The sequence below is a fragment of the Lacerta agilis genome, chromosome 1 (genome assembly GCF_009819535.1).
Source record: "Lacerta agilis isolate rLacAgi1 chromosome 1, rLacAgi1.pri, whole genome shotgun sequence".
Taxonomy (NCBI): domain Eukaryota; kingdom Metazoa; phylum Chordata; class Lepidosauria; order Squamata; family Lacertidae; genus Lacerta; species Lacerta agilis.
Window position 1 is genome coordinate 74943681 of NC_046312.1, and position 12523 is coordinate 74956203.

At 43.8% G+C, this 12523-nt stretch overlaps 1 protein-coding gene across 2 annotated transcripts in view; it reads right to left on the minus strand.

The window, feature by feature from the left end:
• Positions 1–9779, minus strand: part of CD151 (CD151 molecule (Raph blood group)) — a 40914-nt gene extending 31135 nt beyond the window's left edge. Inside the window, exon 1 of one of the 2 annotated variants that reach the window (XM_033155555.1) lies at positions 9632–9779. The gene's annotated coding sequence lies outside the window, so the exon portion shown is untranslated. The remainder of the gene's footprint in view (positions 1–9631) is intronic. The other variant, XM_033155546.1, reaches the window with a different exon arrangement.
• Between the last annotated feature and the right edge of the window lie 2744 nt (positions 9780–12523).

Here is a 12523-nt window from a genome sequence, read left to right on the forward strand (position 1 = left end):
ACATAGGAATCTGTTTGTGTGATTAGGAATGTATTGACAGGGATAGAGATTTTCTTGCTAGAGTTTATGAGGACATAGCTTTCATATTCCCACCCCTTTAGAGTTGAGGTGGCTGGTGACCATGAATAGGGCCTTCTTACTTTTCACATCCCACCTTTGGAATGCTCTTCCCAAAGAAACAGAGTTAGCACATCTCCACTCTCATTTATATGGCAAGCATATGAAAAATATTTCTCTTGGGTGTTTTCCTAAAGATGCTTGCCTCTAAATTGCTCCCTTTCTCTGATTTAGTCTTGGTGTGTTTGGCTCTATTGATTTTTTTAATGCATTTTAAAAAACTTTTTAACATGATTTGATAGTCTTACATGAGCCACCTTAATAATTTAATAATAATAATAATAATAATAATAATAATAATAATAATAATAATTTATTTATACCCCACCCATCTGGCTGGGTTTCCCCAGCCACTCTGGGCTGCTTCTGACAGAAGATTAAAAATACATTAAAACATCAGTCATTAAAAACTTCTCTAAACAGGGCTGCCTTCAGATGTCTTCTAAACGTCAGATAGTTGTTTATTTCTTGGACATCTGATGGGAGGGCGTTCCACAGGGCGGGCGCCACTACTGAGAAGGCCCTCTGCCTGGTTCCCTATAACTTCACTTCTTGCAGTGAGGGAACCACCAGAAGGCCCTCGGCGCTGGACCTCAGTGTCCAGGTTGAATGGTGGGGGTGGAGACACTCCTTGACATCAAATGATGGAAAGGCAACATAGGCGCCAACTATAGGAGGCCCAGGAGGCCTGGGGGCTCTGACGCGACTTCCGGTACAAACCAGAAGTCACGTCAGAGGTCTCCAACGACTCCAGGCATGATCTCCGAGGCCCCACAAGGCCTGGGCCGCAAGTTGGCGCCCCTGAAAGTCAAGATATAAATACATTTAATAAATGTTGCAGAACCTGCTGGAAATGAGCTGCTTGGGTCCACCAATCCACGGTGGCAGAGATGGGAGCCCTTGCTTTTTAACAAGAGGACCATTAAGCACACACCCAGAGCAGGAATACACACTGTCAACAGACGTGAAACCAATGATTTACCATCAGCTGCATGGATGCAAATGTGATTCCAGGATGTGCAACTAACTTGCAGCAGAGCCAGGGACCACTTTTTCAGCCCCATTTCTGTTCCTTCCTTACAGCAAGCCGTGGACAGATCTACACAAGTTTCTCTTCCCTTCCATTTTGAAATCCAAGCACATTTGTCACTATTAATAAATAGGGAGCCTCATTCCTACCCTTTCCAGAGGAAGGGAAGGGGAGTGCTCAGAGACAGAGTGGGGGGGTGGAGAATACTACACTGTCCAACACTAGGGCTGTAATTCCATCCACACTTACTTTGGAGTAAACACTACTTAAATGAGTGAGAGTTACTTCTGAATAAAGATGCACCAGTGCCAGTGCAGGGATGGTTCTCAGTCAAGCTCCCGTTCCCACTCTGTTGCTACAACAGCCCCAACCACCAACTAAACCAGATCCTGAAATTAATCCTCCAGGGAACCAAAATTAACAGTGCTTGTTGCTAAAAACACAAGTGCTTCCCTCTCTCTTTACTCCCCACCTTCACAGCGCCACATAGTTTTGAGAGGACCCAGCAAAATAGTTGCTCAGCTGCTTTGAAGAGCCCTCTGTATACATCAGAGGGAAATCAATGGGCAGCCCATCAACGAAAAGACAAGGGCGGTTTAAAAAGGCAGTTGATTGGCAAGCCAGGCGCCAGTGCTGGAGAGAAGGCACAGCAGCACCTGAACTCTGCAACAAAACTGTGGAAAGCACATTTCTCTGAATGTGGAACTGACACAGTCAACCCAGTTCCAATTCCCATAGCAAATCCTCTACACACCAGAGGTTTTCAACTTTTTGAGTCCACGGCTCCCTTGACCAACTACTTTCTTTCTGCAGCACCCCTGTGGGACTCAGGAGCCCAGTTATGTCACCCCTTGTCTGCAGAGCTGGCAGCATTTCACCCTTTATGGAACACCCTCCCTCGTGGAGTATTCTCTCAGCCTCCTCTTCTCTCCTCTCCTTGGGTGTCCTTGGGCAGCCACTAGTGCTACCCCTGGTCTCTGAGCTCCCCCTTGCTCCAAAGAGATGTGCCTCTTCATGCCACCCCACAGGGACCTGGGCAGAGATTGGCCAAAGGTGAACATGAGCCCAGTACCTTACCTTGGGAGGTAGCAGTGGCCGCAGCAGGGCTGCTGCAGCAAACAGCTGTGCAAGCCTTTAGAAGGCAGAAACTCAAGAGCGCATCAGACGAGGGAGGGAAAGAAAGAAGGACAGAGGCCAGTGTTGACTGTGGCACCCTGACCATCATTCAAGGCACCCCCCACTGGTTGAAAAACACCGCTCTACACTACAGCATGGCTGGCTTACCCGTCGCCCTCAGGATGTTGCTGAACTATAAAGCCCATCACCTCTGACCACTGGGCCAGGCTTGTCGGGTTTGATAGGAGTGTCAGTCCAGCAATATCTGGAGGATGACAGATTAGCCACCTCTGCTCCACCACAAAGGTAGTGGAAGCACTCCCATAAAGGGATCAGTACACAGTTTACTGCACTGTTAAAATGTCTATACAATGTGCCTACAAAGTGAATGTAGCTAAATGGCTCTTCTTTCTTTTCTTTTCTTTTCCTTTCTTTTCTTTTCTTGTTTTAAGCAGCAGGATTCTAAATAATTTCACATAAAAGAAGCACTTGCATTGCTCCCTTTGTATTCAGCTGACGTCTAGCTATTGAACACAAAAGCAGTGCAGTGACTGAACAGACACTATACATTAGATGCACAGAGGTTTCATAACAGGAACTACTGCAGGCTAGAGCTTTTCCATATCATCACTTTTTCTCCACAAAAGATGCATACAGCTGTTTCTTTTTACTTGTGCAGGATCCTGCCCTCATTTTCCCAATAATTTGAAGCAGAATACCTTATATGTTTAAAATGCCACACTTTGTGGACAGACCATGTCTATCATCATACTGAATGCAACTGCACAAGTCATAGGTGCCTACTGGACATAGTCTTCTGCAACACAAATAGGGGGTGAATGACACAACTATCCCTCTCCCAAGCCTGTACCATCTGCCACCTTAAAAAATGCTTTAGAGACTGACAAAGAACATGGCCATCTTTCTCTTCCTCCACTTCCCAGCCACCCCCATGTCTCTGAAATGAGACAGATGAACTGCATTTGAACCGAAACACAGGGGAAGTTATTTCACAAAGTCTAAAATAAGACTGCTCTGAGATCTACTGGGTCTCATACCGGTAAGAGGAATAAGGATCTTTGCTCTCCACTGAGAATAAATGTACAATCAAATACAACTACCGGTAGTTGTATTCGCCAGTAATCAGCTGCATCAAATGTTAGACATACTCAAAGCACGCACATTGAAATTAATAGGTTTAAGTTAAGAACCCGCTGAAATAAAAGACAATAATTGAGTGTGATGAATATTGGATACAACTTAATTCTTTTTTTTACTTCCAATAATATACTTTCAATAAATGTCTTAAGTTTTACCAAAGCAGACTCTTCCATTTTCTTCCAGAAATCACCAGAGGGCATAATGCATAAGATTCGATATCTGACACCCAGCGCCTCTAACCATCAATATGGTCAGTTCCATAAATTGTGCTTTGGTTCCGCAGGGTGATGTATAATCATATACACTTATGTTGACTCTCTGTCAGAAACATAGAAACAGGCTGAAAAAGGTAAATTGACTGCTTATGCATAACAATCCCTTTCCTATACAGTATGTCGTTATAGTGTCAAAAGGTAATGATATACCAGTAGTTACTGGTCATAGTAGGCGAGGTAAGGTAATTTACCCTGGCTTCTGTTACTATATTGAAACAAGAATCAATTCCTTTCCCATTTTTTGAAAAACAAAACATTGAGGCAACACAATGCTGCTGCATCCATAGAATCATAGAGTTGGAAGAGACCACAAGGGCCATCCAGTCCAACCCCCTGCCAAGCAGTCCCAGTGTAAACTTTCCTACTTGGCATGTAGGTTTAAAAGCCACCACTGCCAGTGGGGAAGTATGTGGGGAAAGATTTCTACCTTCCCTACCCAGTTTATTCCTGGATGAACAGACCTTGTAAGAATATGGATTTTCCTTGCAATGTCTTTGAACCGGATGGTGCTTTGCTCCACCCTGGCCCTGTTTACTCCCACATCACGCTGAGCTAAGCCAAGGTTTGGCTAAACACGGGGGTGGGGAACTTTTCTCAGTCCAAGGTCTGCATTCCATTCTGGACAACCTTCTGAGTAATAATAATAATAATAATAATAATAGTGGCAGGCGGTGGGACCAGAAGCAAGAGCAGGCAGAGCACTTAGTGTAAATTTTCATCTTTGCACAGTAGGCTAATTTCTACACACACACACACCCCTCTCGTCCTCCATCCAGCAAGAAAAATACATTACAATGGTACCTTGGTTCTCAAACTTAATCCATTCCAGGAGTCCGTTCAGCAGAAGCAGCGCCGGACGTTCGGCTTCCAAAAAAGTTTGCAAACCGGAACACTTACTTCCGGGTTTGCGGCGTTCAGGAGCCGATTTGTTTGGGAACCAAGCTGTTCGAGTACCAACGTACCACTCTATCAGAGTTCAAGGTCATATTTTAAAAGATGTTTTTTCTAGCCCTGGCAGGTGGGAGGGAAGGTACCGGGTAAGTGATGGGTGTTGGTGCAAAAGAAGCAGGAACAGGTAGCCAAGAGACGGTTTGCCACATGTTGACTGAGGAGATGGGCTTGGGGGTCTTACAGTGGGCCATAGGCTTAAGGTTCATATCACCACTGGGAATTGTAGGCCTTTTTTCCAGCATGCAATGTTGAACTGTCTCTGCTACACTGGCTTCTCTTTAGCCATCTGCGTGGCTAGTAGCAAAGTCCAGTTTGCGCCACAGGAGTGGCTCCTCTCAAACGGGAATTAATAATGTACTGGCTTTGTTTTCATTGCAGGAGGCCCATATGCTATTTTAGGGCAACTTCCAGCACTCTCTGTGGGAGCTGTACTCAGCAGTCCTAGGGCAGCATGTTTCCTTTAGGAACAAAAGGAAATAATGTTCCTGGGTCAGAGGACGTGGTATTTGAGAGGATGGGCGGAGAGGGGAAGCACGTTTCATGGAACAGGGGTGGTTTAAGCTGTGAAGTGTTATGGAACAGATTGCATGGGATAGCAAATTCCTGAGGGAATCCAACTTCCCTTACACACACACACACACACACACACAGTGTGTGTCATTTAAAGAAAAATCAGTTTGGGTTCTTGGACATTTTCATGTCTAAATGGATAAATAAAAAACGAACCTTGCATTGCTGCAGAGACAAATGTGAGGGCCTGCTCCTGTGATTCCCCATTGCTAACACTATGAGCACCCCGAGGATGCAACTTGGCAAATGGCATGCTAGAAATGCTGGCACGAGGTGTGTGTTTACTCCATCAAGAATCCCATTCTGTTACACAACCTTCAGAGCAGGGGGTGGAAAATCAGCTATGTTTCTTTTAAACACATGTTTTCTTTGCCAAAAGCAATTACATATTCAAAGTGAAGGCAGCTAGAATTTTAACATGGCAGGCAGTCTTTTTCTTGTGAAAACCTAATGAATTTATTCCAAGTTTGTTTGCTTTTAAAACCCACTGACATAGTCCCTGCCTACTTACATTGATTTCCCACAGCCCCATTATTTTTTAACTAAGTTTAATGTGAGCAAATGAAAGGCTAACAACATCACGGCAGGTTTTGAATTTTGATGACTGGTGGTGTGTCCTGGAATCCAAGCGAAGTTCAGAACCCCACTGTGGTAAATACTTGCTTTCTAGTCTGGAGCCTCTTGCTGCCTGCTGCCCCTGCCTTCAATCAGACCCTTCCACCTAAGCCAGTCTAAAGTAAATGCTTAAAGAAGCCTGGTCACAATGTGCGTCAAGCCTGTAAATCGCCATTCAACTATGGCGACTCAGAATGACCTGCAGCCAACCAGACATTTTTAATATATAAATGGGAAGAGAGTACAGGTATGCTCTTTATTTTCTTTCAGCCTATCAATTGCCACTAACAAAGGCATAAAGGGGAGGGTACAAGCAAATAGTAAAAGTATGTGTAAGCTAATTTGTACATTTGAGATATATGCCTGTTAGTATTTGGAATCTCCACACACTTTCTTCCATTGCCACAAGAGGCTGAATCCACAGAGGAACTGAGAATGGTATAAAATGGGAAGACTACAGAAGTGAATCTAAAAAGATGAGGACCTGAGAATGAGAGAAGAATGAACTCCTTTAGATAGCCCACACACTAACACTTGGGACAAAGCCTCCAAGCCAGCAAATTGCAGACATTCCCAGTCTAGGAAAATGTGCTCTCTATGTATCCACATTTCAGCCTGGGGAATGGTCCAAGTTAGGTCTAGACCAGTTGTAATTCTGTGCATATTTACACAAGAGCAGGTTCCTCTGAAATAAGTGGGGGCGTACTTTGTAGAAAAAGATAGTGGCTTAATGACTAATCAGCTAGGCTTGCTTCAACCCAGCAAATGTGATGGGTTCAGGCCACAGCTAACTCTGCATGGCACCAAGGCTGCACATAGGCTAGCTCTCCCAAACTCACAGAGGAAGCCTGTGCCACCCAAAGCAAGATAATGTGCCTAACCTTTAAAAATAAATAAAAGAGTGTTGTTCTTTCACAACCTCTTTCACAAAGAGATGTATGTTTTGGTCCTGAAATTAGCATGCTCTCCAGACATCTCTCACCTTAGAACCCTTGTTGCAACGCAAGTCCCAGAATCTGATCCATTACAGTATTTCACTCCAAACCCAGGTAAACTTGACTTTCTTATGGTCTGCATTGTTTAAAAAATGGACTTTGCTCCTTTAAGGCTCGGTTCCAGCCCTTGACAGTCAATGCCAGGAAATTCCACTGCAGCCTGCAGCTTTTTGCCTTTGTTTGTTCTAAGATCCTAGATACAGTTGCCCAGAACTGCCTACAGGTCCAAGTGCCCTTTGCAGTCCTCTCTTCTTCTTCTTCTTCTTCTTCTCATTTCCCCCTCACAGTTGCCTGAGCCACACCATTTGCCCCTTTTCCTGCTAGGCCACAACCCTCTCCTTTCCTCCATCACGGCCTGCACCCGCATACAAACACGCACATAAACACATACCCTCCTCAGTGAACTGAGGATCGAAACAAATAATACAACCGCAAGAAGCACCCTGCCGCACCCCAGACTGTGGAAGATTGTACAATCCATTAGATAATTAAGAGGTGCAGCTTCTTGGATGCCCTAGCCAGCCTGGCACTGAGGTGTAATGCAGCACTGCAAGAAAAAGCTCCTTTTACTATAATGTCATCCCATTATTGAGGAGGGAGGATGTGTCCACAAGAATAAATGGAAACAGCATTAGCTGCTTCTGGAGCCCAAAGGGGGTTCTCAAAGGCCTGTATCAGGGGAGGTCACTCTCCAGATACTGTTGGATTACAATGTCCATCATTCTCAGGCATCAGTTGGGGCTGATGGAAGTTGGGAGTCCAACAACTGAAGGGCTGCAGGTTCCCCAACTTTGTTCTACCATTCACATTTACAATTCTTTAGAAAATGTAGTGAAATACTAGTTCCCAGAAAAATCATGGGAGGAAGTGAACAATTGCTTTATCATTGCCTGCTTCCGCTGCTACATGTGAAGGGGCAACCTGCATCACGCCTCAGAAAAGATGCATTTGTCTCGCCGCAGAGGAAGCTATGCAAGTACCCTCTTCCCACGTTATGGTGGTAATATGGCTCACTCATGCTTCCTCATCATGTGCGGAACTGCCTTCAGAAGTCAAGAGTAGTCAGACAGGTGCAGAGTTAAAACAGAGGCAGATTGCATGGAGCCCCTGCAAAGTTTTCTTGCATGTTCAATACTGAACTTAAACTGTTGGTGATGGGTTCTGAAACAAAACTTTTTTCCCTGAGAAACACTTCAAGATAAAGGGCCTTATGCGATCCGGTAAATCACACTGAATAGTAAAATGTATTCAATTTTTTAAATCTGACATTTCATGTACATTTTACTTGTTTTTTTTAAAAAAAAAGTTAGACAGCAAATGAAATGATGCATTAAACAGATTTAAAAGTAGCATAGAGAGCCATCTCTCTGGAATACATATTCATTTCTTTTGTGCCCTGCTATGTACTCTACTCCAACTGGTTTTTCAGCCTTGAAGCTCTTGCCAAATGTGTATATATATGGTGGGCAATGAAGGGTGAAGTCTCTGAAATCTCTCATCTATACTCAATGTTATTCCACCAAAGCAAAATCATTTCCAGCTGACTGTTTGCCCCAACCTTGTTGACCTAAGTAAGGCTTGGATTCCAAATGGCTGAGCCCTTAATCCAGGCACTGGATGAACCAAAAACCCCACAGCACAGGAAAGGAACTCTTTGAAGGTGCGCCTACACAGTTAAGCCTAAAGTCCAGATAGCAAAAACTTCCCTCAGCAGCCATATACTTTTAGACTGTTTCCCACATTTTCTTCACTATTATCACAGAGGGAGTAAGGGTCCAGATTAGGCAGATTGAAACAGATTGTGTTGCAGAATCCTGCTGTACAGAAGTTCATTGATTTCCTATGTTTTCCCTTAACTATTGTGATAGCAAGGGTTTAGGCAGAAAGCTTTTTGATTTTAAACAAAAAGAAAACATTTAAGTGTATATAAGCCAACTGTATCCTTCAGGTTTCATGCTCAAGAGAGAGCTGCAAAACATCAATATACTAGTCAGAATTTTTAGTCAGAACTGTTTGGGCTTCTTAGTTAGCATTTCCAGCTGCTTTGCCCTTTTAATCTTGTGTCTCGTTCTGTTTTTGTTATACTGCATTTATAAATGGTTGTCACACACTTTCTGCACTCCACACCCTTGGATTCGCATGATGAAGGGGTGGTTCAGGAAAAATGTTGTGAAATAAACGGGAAAAAATGCGGTATTGAGAGAGGAATTTGAGCCACCCATGTGTTTCAAAGCAAAAGTAACTCTCCTCTCTCCCCTCACACACACACACACACGCACCAAGTTCGAGCTCACTCTCTCGGAGATCAAAACAACATTCACCTTCGTGGGCCTCGTATCTTCTTCTCCCCGCGCCGCCCTTTCCAAGCCTGAGCCCAACCGAGGGGCCCCTTTCATCGCTGCTGCACCGCCCACCCTCCTCCTCGAAGCAAAAGGCATCTTGGGTTCCCAAGACCTGCGCAAAGAGCGAGAGAAGTCTCCCATCCCTCGCGCTCTCACCAAAGCCGCTTTCACTAACTTCGCGGGCCTCGCGCGGCCAGATTTGCCCCCCCCCCTCGCTCAACTCCAGGAAGATTCAAATCTGCCCAAACAACCTTGCAAAGCAAGCCCGCTTTCCTTGCTCCCGGCTTCAAGGCCAGAGCGCGAGGGAAGCCTTTCTTGCCGCTCCAGGTGGATGGATTTCCTCCGCCGCCGCCCGCCTCCCCTCTTTCAGGCCACTTGCTTGCTTTCCTTCCCTTACACGCAAGCAACCCCGTGCGCGCACGATCCAACAAACCCCCGGGCCCCAGAGCTGGCGCAGACCTTTTTCCTCGCGATGACGGTGGTCTTCTCTGTTCTCGCCGAGAATCCGTTTCCAGACAGCGCGGCGAGCGAGAATGCAAAGCAAGCCGCTACTACTCCGGAGACCCCTCCCAGTTCTCGGCCCCTGCGGCTAATGGAATATTTTTAACTGTTTGAATAAACTCTGATCTTTCTCTGGGACGCCTAGCGGGAGAAGGCGATCATTGCCCTTCAGTTGGGCGGGGCAGAGAAGGCTTGAATTCTAGTCCTCAATCAGGACTAGGATTGTAGGAGCGACTGTTCTGAATGGAGGCGGATTATTCCCATGTGTCGATTTTTTTTTTATTGCTTTCCAAGCCCACCTCTTTAAGGTGCATATGTACCCTCCCAAGGTGAGTTACATGAAACACAACATTTCAATTCTAACATTTAAAATAGTGAAAACATTAAAGCAGACAAAAAAATGTGGCAAAACCATAAAATCACACAAATGCTCACTGGAATCGCGTGGAACAGAAGGGATCATACCATTATTTTAAATTACTAGAGGCTGCAGTCCCATGCAGCTTTAAGGCACATCCAACTCTATTGATTTTGCAGAGGTTGGACCAAGGTTGGGAAATTATTTGTTCTGCAAAATTGCGCTAGACAATCACCATCGATTAGTAGTACTGTGCAGTAAAATATGCAAGTCTTAAATATTGTTTGAGGACTACAATTAATTGTCTTCCTTGTGGTTCTTCTGTTGCTGCAGGTATGTATTTTCTCAGCACATAAACCACACTATTTTGTCGATGGTGAAATGCAACTTCTGTTTCCCTTTCTATCAGGATCCTGCCCACTGGTAAATATGCTTACACATGGGTGTATGGTCCAGTTTGTACTGTACATTCAACAGAGTCAATAGGCAAAGCTTTTCCTGGACTGAGACACTTTAGGCTGTGAGTTTCTTCTATAAAGTTTCAATCACAAAGTGGCTAACACCTTCCAAAGTTTTATACAGTCCTCTTCAACCAACTACAACCAAGATTCCTGAGGAACCTTAAAACTAGCACATTTCACATAAGCTTTCAAGAAGTATAAAAGTTTTATCCATCAGATGTTGGAGTCAAATGGCAATGGAATGCAAAAAGTACACTGTGTGACAATAGCTTGAAATAAGCAAATGAGGCTTCACAGCAGCAGGAGCAGATTCAGACCCAAATGAATAGAACAGAACTTCTTGATAAATTGTAATTCAGCAATTTCACATTGGATCCTCCTTTTAAAGTTTGATTTCTTTGTGGGAGGCCATCTTAAGGACAGTAGCAGTGTGTCCTGAGAGGTTGAAATATTCGCCTACTGGTTTCTAAATATTGCCATTTCTGATGTCATATTTTTGTTTAGGAGACTTAGAGTGCACCAATACAAATTACCAATGACAGGTTTCATAATTAGGCTACATTGTCTCCTAAACCTACCTGGGATTGAACTGAGGGCTTTGCTTCAGGAAAGAATCAGGTGAGGCATGATTACAAAGTGACTGCAACTAGACTGATCAGCCTGCACCTCTGTGGGGTTTGGGGTAGAGGTTTGCTCCAGAATCTGTGCAATATCAGACTCCCATTCACGTACACGTTTCCATGCAGGGCTGCTAACCTAAGAATGGCAAGCTGACATGTCACACATTTTGAAATCAATGGTGCAAATACTGCTAAGAGCGATGGGTCTTGATGATAACTTTTACATATTTAATGTACCTTTAATGTGTTTTATGTTCAATTCCCCCCCTGGAGTCTTAGGCAGAAATGTGCATAAAATGTACTTAAAATACATTTTACATGTTTTTGGCAGCATTTCCCCTAAGACTCTAAGAAGCAAATCTATCTTAAAATATGTAAAATACGCGTGCAAAAAATTCCCACTGAGAGAGACAGCACATCATCAAGACTCCCTGCGAGATTTGCTGTGCTGATTTCAACAGGTGCTGCAGTAGGAGCCCCAAAGCAGTAGCGAGTCACTCTTTTTAAAAACTAAAGAAGAAAGACAGCCTTTGACCACCTTGCATGCACTCACAGTTCGGACCACCTTGTAAGTGCAATTTTCTTAATGTTCACATTTCTTTCTTTCTTTCTTTCTTTTAAATCAACAGTTGTAATCGGAAACACTTGGAAGGCACCGGGTTAGGGAAGAATAAGCAACTAACTGTGGAAGTGCTGTAATTTTGGGTGCATTAATAGACATGCACATTCCAGCACTTGCTTCATTTTAGTCCTTAATCCTCTGGCTTCCAGTAACAGATGATCTATTGGTATAAGTGTGTTGTAATACATCACTAATGACTACTGAGCCTATGTATTTGTCTCACTGACTCCCCTACTTCAATACAGTGTCTCCTATAACAATACTGTCGGGCACTAGGCATGACGGGATGTGATAGTCATAGAAAAAACATTTCCCCTGCTAAAAGCATCTCTTTTTAGAATTGGAAGTGAGTCATCATTTTTCTATTTAATATTGTCCAGAGGGAATGTATTTTCAGGGCTTTATTGTAAATAAAGCCTGAATGCCAAACTAGATAAATGCCTCTTTGCTTGGAATGGATAAGTTCAGTTGATCATAATTCACTGAACTAATTCAAAAGTCTCTGAACTACACCTGAAAGTACTTCCCATAATTGCTAAGTGATCTAAATATGAATTAGATGCATTCTGGGGTAGAACTTAGAACGATTTTTAGTTCATTTTCCAGTTTATTCTCTGCTCCCCCTGACAGGAGGCCCAGCCTCTTAGCTTTCTTTCTTTCCTGCTGAAGAAAGCCCCTATAAAGACAGTTAGAAAGAAAAATGTGGAGGCAATGTTCCAAGGCTTATTAGGTGCTGCTGTTGCTAAGGTAGCTTAGTCACTTAATCACTGTTGTTAAGCAAGCAAAAGT